This window comes from Equus caballus, chromosome 4 (genome assembly GCF_041296265.1).
Source record: "Equus caballus isolate H_3958 breed thoroughbred chromosome 4, TB-T2T, whole genome shotgun sequence".
NCBI classification, from domain to species: domain Eukaryota; kingdom Metazoa; phylum Chordata; class Mammalia; order Perissodactyla; family Equidae; genus Equus; species Equus caballus.
This window is the reverse complement of record NC_091687.1, coordinates 87,544,558-87,552,504: the sequence shown is the minus strand read 5'-3', so window position 1 is coordinate 87,552,504 and position 7,947 is coordinate 87,544,558. Positions and strand designations below refer to the sequence as shown.

At 57.1% G+C, this 7,947-nt stretch overlaps 1 non-coding gene across 1 annotated transcript; it reads right to left on the bottom strand.

Moving 5' to 3' along the window:
- Positions 1 to 3,143: 3,143 nt before the first annotated feature.
- On the bottom strand, positions 3,144 to 3,216 carry MIR129A (microRNA mir-129a). The gene has a single exon (NR_032817.1). It is a non-coding gene; the product is annotated as a microRNA mir-129a (primary transcript).
- Positions 3,217 to 7,947: the final 4,731 nt, after the last annotated feature.

Genomic DNA, 7,947 nt, shown 5'->3' with positions numbered 1-7,947 from the left:
TACGTGGCAGGACTGCCGTACAGACTCGTGATGTTTTCAAGTTGGTATATAGGATTCCAGGGTGTAATAACTCCGAGCACGTTTGACATCTCTATTCAAACTGTACTTTGGGAAAACCTATAGGTTTTCATTGCTGGTAATTTCTCTGACTCCTTCCTCCCAGAGCCTGGTGCCCCCATCTCAGCCTGCCTCTCCCGTGGGCTAGCAGGCCCTCAAGTTCCTTGGTGGCCTCACAGCAGCCCCCTCAAGGACAGCTGTTGGGACCCCAGGTCCTTGCCTGCCTGGGAGATGGGCCAGGGTTGGGGTGGGGGGGTAGATGATAGCTGAGAGAAGGAATCCAGTACATTCCTCTCATTGTATGGATGCAGGAGCCGAGGCCTGAGAAGGAAGGAGACCGGTGCAAGGACGTTCCAACAGCTTGGCCCAAGGTGCATCAGAAGGAACACTTTGTCCAGGTGCTGCTGGAGCACCTTGAGCAGTCACAGGGGGACACCAGCCACCTGAAGAGACTTCCCCTTTTGTCTTGTATTGTTGCCTTTTCTTCCCTTCCTTTCTAGACTTTCTTTTGCCCTTTCTGTGCCACCTCCCCATCTCCTTCCTTCTCCCAAAGACTCAGCCTCTGCCCCAGCTCTAGCTGCCCTCCCCCTCCCTCCCTCCCTTGCCCCCGGGGCCTGTTGACTTGCTTCAGCCCTCTCAGTGCTGGTCATTCTCGGCTCTCAGCAACCCTCCTGTCCGTTTGGTGGGTTAGGAAGGGGGCATGCAACCATAGCTCGTTTCAGTCAGATAACTCATCGCCAAATGGACACATGCACACAAATGCAGAAAGACACAGCCATGCACAACAGCCAAGAGCCGACCCTCCTAGACTCAGAGTCAGGGGCCTTCCTTACTACGGTGGTGACACTCATTGTACAGACAGGGACTACTTTCCAGGCCCCTGCAAGGCAGGCATTATTATCCCCACTTTACAGGTGAGGACGCTGAAGCACAGAGGGTAAAGGACCTTCCCAAGGCCACACAGCTGATACAGGGAGGTCATGAGATTTGAATCCAGATCCAATTGATTCTGAAGTGCAGGCCCTTTCCATTAAGATTGGAAACAGGAGCCTTTTCTGCATGATGCCCTCTCTCCCCGGGCCCCACTCTCTCTCCTAGGGTGGTAGGGATTTGAGTTGCTGCTTCAGGGGCTCAAGTGAAGGGCTAGGGACAGTCACATGCCTGGGATGTGGACCCAGAATCCCACTTTGAAAGGTGGCCTAGACCCCGGAGAGGTGCCTGGGATGCAGAGACCCTCACTGAGGCATGTCTTCCCTCCAGCAACTTTCCCTCCCACCTCCCCTCCCTCTCACTCTCCATCTCTCTCTCCCTCCTCTATACCACCCCTCTCAGGCTCTGTGTCCCTCAGGACTGCTCCTCATAGAAACTCCTGTTGGGCAAGATCTGCAGGCCTTGCCTTCCTAGAACAGAGTCCGTCACAGCGTGCCACGCAGCACTCAAGGAGACCTGTGAAGGGAGCGCTTTGGATGCTGTGGGGTGCACTACCCCATTGTGACCACACGATGCCACCCTTGAGCTGAATACACATTCCCTACCTGCATGCGAGTGGGCAGGTGGCAGAGCAAGACCTGCTTTGCAGCTGCGTGGGACTGGGAGGTCAGGGTCGCATCAGAAGCAGGAGCTGTGGCAGTCACAGGCATAAGTCAGCCCTGCAGTCTTTGTCACCATCCTGCCTCTCCCACTGATGTCTGGCCGTGTCCAGGTGAGGGCTTAGTTTACCTCACACACCTACAGTAATTGCTCCCAGCACTCCTTCCTGAACCCCCACAGCGAAGCCCCAGCCCCACTCAGGATCCTTCAGCACTTTTGAACTCCGTGTGGGCCAGCTCCCGTGTTGGCATAGACTTGCCTCTAGGAGCATCTGCACAGAGAAGGAACTTTCCAGCTGCCTTGCTTCTTGCAGGCTGTGGCTCTGGTGTGGCCTATAATAGGTAAAGGGCTGGGGGAGGCATGACACCCCAGGCACAGCAGCCACCCGGTGCTGGGGAGGGGATTTCAGATATGGAGGGAGCCTGGACTTTGCGGGACAGAGAGCATCCAGGCACTTGGGCCCTCTCTCTGTGGTGGAAGGTGAGATGGAGACATGTGTGGCCATCCTTGATGTGCCGTGGCCTTGCGGCTGCAGCAGCGGTCTCCTAGACACTGGCACGTGGCAGAAGGGACAGGCACGCCACAGCCACCTGCAGTTGTCCTAACCCAGCCTATCCCCACTTTAGAAAATGAGGACCTGATCTGTCTATACTTCCCATCGCTCCGTAATGTGGGTCTTCCTCTGTCTTCCCAACATCGTTCTCACCTTTGGAGATGTTTCCTTGGGCCCTGACCTAAGCCTTGTGTGTGACCCCTGCCCTTTGTCTCATGACACGGTGTAGGCCTCCCCCAAGGATGGGCACTCAGCTCTCCCCGGCCAGCCCCCGCCCTCTTCTCCGGGGTAAGCAATCCCACCTCCTCCCTCTAGAGGGCTCAGTGTCTCATCAAGCAACAGAATTGACCGTTTAACTCAAGCAATAAAGGATTTTATCTGAAGGATTTGGGGGTGTTTCACGAGATGAAGGGGGCAGTCAAAGGTCCAGGTTACAGAAGGGCAGACGCCAGGCAATTCCGGAGATGCAGGCCGCACAGCTTCTTGGATCAACCAGCATCCATCATTTTGTTCTCAATCTCCATATAGGACTCCAGTTCCCAGGCTTGTCTTGGGCTTCGGATGCTAGTGCGCAAGGGAAGGCACGATGCCTTGAGTGACCGTCCCACCAGGAGTGCTGCCGTGTGGGAGAGGTAATTCCCCAAAAGGAGCCCAGGGGAAGTCGTGCAGATGGAGGACAGAAGGCTGGGAGCCAAGCCGCCAACGTTCACCCCACCTTTTGTTGAGCCACTCCTTTTTCTTCCTTACCTTGTGGAACCTCCAACTAGACACTGGCGCCCCGGTGAATGATTAAAAGGCACAAAGAGGCTCAGTGGTTGCCCTAAGGCCACCAGCAACTCTGAGGGAGAGCCAGGAGACCTCAGCTCAGCTCACTGTTTCTGGGTTTGGTGTGTGACCCACCTGGAGCCCTCGGGGCATCTCCCCTGCAGACAAGGCCTCCTGCAGATACTTTTTGGGGTAAGGGCTTCCTGACTACTGTTGAGAGGAACAGCAAGCCCAGACCGCAAAAAGATCCAAAGAAGACAGCAGCCCTGCTCGGACGGGAGGGCAGGAGGGGAAGGTGGGCCCCTTCAGGGCTCCTCTTGGGTTTCTTCGAAGCAAACCGGGTCACGGGTCACAGAGGCAGAGCCAGGACCTGGGGAGAGGAGAGGGGAGGGGAGAGGAGGTGGGGGGAGGTAGCTGAGAGCCCCAGGAAGCAGGCCGGCAGCAGGAATCCCATTGTGTAATCCCTCCTTCCATCCACCCAATGCCATGACCCACTTCTTACCTGGTCCCTTTTGTAGGGCAGGCCTCCGTGCTGGGAGAACCGTAGCGTGCGCCCAGGCAAGGGGCTGCTTGAAGCTGCTCAGCTCCCCTTCAATGTCCACGCCTCCCTGCACTCTCCTGGACTTTGGAGTATTTTAGTCTCTTACTGTGATTGGGGTTCAGTCAGATAGTCTGGCCTGGGGGTCTTCATGAGGCCTCCGTGCTTACTGGGGGGGAGGGACCACATGACCCTAAGCATCCCCTTGGTGCACAGCATCAGTGCAGCCACTTCCTGTTGGGGACTCTCCCAGAGCCACAAAACACCAAGAAGAAGATGTCATCATTGGATGAGACCTCTGGGAACAGACACCTTTGAACTTGCAGGTGTGGGCCCCTGGTCTGTTCTGACAATGTCCTCTGCTTTCCACAGATGCAACCGTCAAGGTGAAGACAGGGGTCAAGTGCAAGGCCCGACTTAGCTGGGTGACACCTCCCCTGCCCATGTCAAATGAGCCGCTTCACAAAGGTGGCAGCAAAGCCCCCCATGTCCCAGTGCCCTCCTGCCCCCATAATGTGGGAAGGCAGCACAGTTCCCAGAAGCCCCTGAGCAAGCTTGGCCTGGGTCTTACGGGCCTTACCTGGAGGACCCCGCCAGAGGTCCCAACCGCAGAGGAGTGGGGGAAGTCATAACGCCGTGAACACTGCAGGTCTGGGGAATGGATGGCTTCTGTCTACAGTCCATCGCAGAGCTCAGGATGAGATGGTTTGTCATGTGCTTTTTCTGAATGGACCAAGGAAGCATCTGGGTGCTGCTGGAGAGAGTGGGCCCTCACACCCTCCCTATCAACAGGGGCTTGTTAGCAGGGGCTGCCTGGAGACACTGGCCCTGCTCCACAGGCTGATCCAGGAAGAGATCAGAAGGTGGGACCCACAGCCATAGATGAGCCTGTGCGGCCGTGGGGCAGGCTGTCATGGAGAGCATGGGGGTGGCCGAGGTTGTGATTGTGGCTGTGCCCGGACAGGCATCCATGCTACCTCTGCATGGGTGGGCCCGGACCTCACGGCAGCCTGGGATGTGAGCTTGCTCTCTCAGGAGGAGGAGGAGGAGGAATATGTTTCCTGCCCAGGAAGCAGGCCTCCTCTTCCTAGATGCTCAGCCCCTGGTCTGGGGAATTTGTACCTGGCAGTGTCTCCCAGGTGACAGGCAGGTGCATCATGAGGACCAAGGCCTGCACTCTGTTTCTGCGCCTTCACAGGAGTGGAGAATCGCCTGCAGCCAGCTTTGAGCTCTGGCTGCTGCCAGGGCCCTCCCAGTGCCACCCTTACCAGCACAGTTCCCTCGGGTTCTCTTGGGACTCCATTCCTTCCTGCCCCTCCTGCCCCACATTCCCAGCTGCAGGGCTGGAGGAGGCATACCCTGTTGGTGGATTTGAGCTGAGCCACACAGGTCTTGGTGCCTGGACCATGAGGCAGGGCTGGTGAGGGCCACCAGGGAGTAAGCCAGGGCCCTCCCGCCTTGCACAGGCCCCCCCCCCACCCCCCGCCCCAGCCTCCCCTGAGGGTGCTCTCTCCTTGGCATCACTGATGGCCTCCGCTTCCAAGGCTCCTCCCTCTGACATCTCCATTCATGGCACTTCCTTTTGTCAAGGGCTCACTACAAGTCAACACAGCATTGTGGGCTTTCCCATGTTAACTCACTTGTTCCCACAGCGATCCCACGGAGCAGGTCCTTTTAACAACCCCCTTATAGGAGAGGAAGCAGAGACTGACCTGTCTAATTGCAGCCAGTGCACATGCTGGGGATGCAAAGATAAGCCCACCACAGACCTTGCCCTCCAGGAGCCCCCAGTGTAGGGAAGTGTAGACATGGCCCCCTGGATGCCACAAGCCCCTCAAACAACACCCTTCCTGCGCTGAGCTCATCAGCCTTCCCAGGGAGCCCCATCTCCCTCCCGGGCCGCCTCTGCCAATGGCTCCAGCACAACTATGATGGGCAAGGTAGGCGGCGATGGGTGCCTGAGGAGGGTCCCAGTGCTGTGGGGTGCTCAGGAAGCGGACATCTTCCAGGCTGGGTGAGGGTGAGGACGAGGAGACTGGGAGCCTTCACCAAGGAGGGCCTGTGGGGGCTGCTCTCCAGAGAGGGAGGGGTCTGAACTTCTGGGACTGGAAGGCAGAGAGAGAGGATGATAGAAGCAAAGGCTCCAGGTGGAAGCATGGAAACAGGGTGGGGGGAAGCTGGTTTGTAGGAGCGGGAAGGCGGAGTGAGACAAGGCGAGAGTCTCCCCGTGCCAAGCCGAAGGGTCTGCACTCCTCCAGCAGGCAGTGGGCAGCCTCTGAAGGGTTCCAAGCAGGAAAAATTCATGAAATGACTGGAGGAGGGAGAGGCTGTCGGGTGAGGGAGAAATTAGAGGCTTTGCAACAATTCTGATGAAAGGTAATGGGGGGACCTGACCCAGAAAGATGGGAGCGGAGCCTGATGCAGCAAATTTTTGAGGATATAATAGACAGGAGTGGACAAAGCAAAGGTCACTTGGGAGGGAGGGAGAGGGGTCCCAGCGGCAAGGACAGAGGGGCAAGCACGGGGGAGAGTGTGGCGGTTGGACCACATACAACGTGCAGTCCAATGTAATAAACAGATGAAGACACTGCGTACAGAGGCGCTTTCAGCTCTCAAGGTGTAGGGTTTGATAATGACCGTGATATGTGAAGGGCAGAAGGGATGGAGGGAGGCAGAAATAGAAGTTGGAGGCCGCCCAGAGAGGAGAAACAGAGCAGGAGAAAGGGAGGCGTGCACGTGGACACCTCCACTGTGCCCCAGGCTGGTGTGTGGAGGCCTCATCTGGCACTGTCCCTGCAGCTTTCGCTGGGCGGAGGGGAGTCAGCAGGGCTTGCATGCAGGAGTGCTACCGGGCACGCCAGCCAGCTAGCCAGAGCTGGAGGGGCTGCCCAACCCGGGGAGGGAGGTGTGGGCTGCGCAGGGCTCTCCCAGTCGGGGCGGGGGTCTCCTGAGACGGCAGGATCACAACCCGGGATGGGAGCAGAGAACTCAGATCTGTGCCGGCACCACCAGCGATATGGACACCCGGTGTAGTTAGAACCCCTGAGTTCCAGTCCCAGCTCTGCCGGCTGGCTGGGTGACCTTGGGGGCCTCCTCTGCCTCTCAAAGGCCAGCACTAATGCCCCTTAATTGTAAAACAGGATAGTTTCAGACAGACAAAGGAGAGGGTGCCCCTCCTCAGTGAGGGGAGCCTCCATCCTCCTGGCTGCTCTGCCCAAATCCTAGAGGCCACCGTGGCGGCCTCCACTACCCCACTCCTCATTTCTAATATGTCTCAAGTTCAAACTCCTAAATGTGTTTTGAATCCACTCACTAGCTCCTGCCGCTCCCCTGCCCCCGCCCTACAGATGACCCCCCACCCGTCCCCGCACTGGCGACCTTGTTGACCACAGGAACTTCCTACCTGTCATTCCACGTCCACTCACCCCTCTGCAGCCACAACAATCTTTTAAAAATGCAAATCTGCTCATGTCCCTCTCCTGCGTTAAAAAAAAATCATTAAATGGCTTCTTCCACTCTTAAAATTAAATCCACGTAGGATCACCTGCCCCCGACCCCCCAGCTCCACGGTTCCTCCTGCGTCAATCTTTCCCTCTCTCCCAGTGCTCCAGGCACACTGGCATTCTTCCAGCTCCTTGAACAAGCCAAGCTTGCCTCGGGGCCTTTGCCCTTGCTGTCCCCTCTGCCAGAAACACCATCCCTCCGGCTCCACCTGGCTAACTCCCACTCATCCTGCAGTGCGGGGCCTCATTAGCACTCCAGCTAAGAGACCGTCCCTGAGCACCCAAATGAAATCTCCTCTGTTAGTCTGTTGCATTGCACCCTGCACTTCTTCCCAGCACTTAATCTCCTTTGCAAATACATATATATTAGTGTGATTTGTCGTTTGCTTGTGTGATGTCTGCCTGTCCCACTGGACTGTAACTCTGTGAGGACAGAAATCGTGTCTGTCTTGTTAGCTGCTGTATACTCTGTACCCGTAGTTAGTGCTGATGAAGGAAGTATTGATGAAGGGAGGAAAGAGGGGAGGGGAGGGATGGAGGGGCTGGAGGCAGGAAGCTGGCGGTCATCTCTGGATCCAGGGTCTGTAACTATCCTAAGAATCGGGTCACCAGGAGGACGGTGATGGGTCAATGTCCACAGGGAAACCCATCCTCAACAGCCCGTCCTTCGCCACTAGGGGACCGGGGCAGAGCAGGGGCATGGCCTCAAGCTCTGAGCTGCCGTATCAGCCCTGGGTGCTCTCTGTCCACTGCTTCCTGGTCTTGCTAGGGGAGGAAAGGGGATCCTTCAGAGGGAGGCTGGAGAGCGACCAGAAGTGTGACCAAGAGAGGTGAGCCAAAGGAAGTCATCACAATCAAAGGTGGCTAGACTTCAGGCAGGACCAGGAGGGGAGGCCATCGAGGTATTTCGGCTCAGGATTGGGGGAGCTGTAACTTTTGGT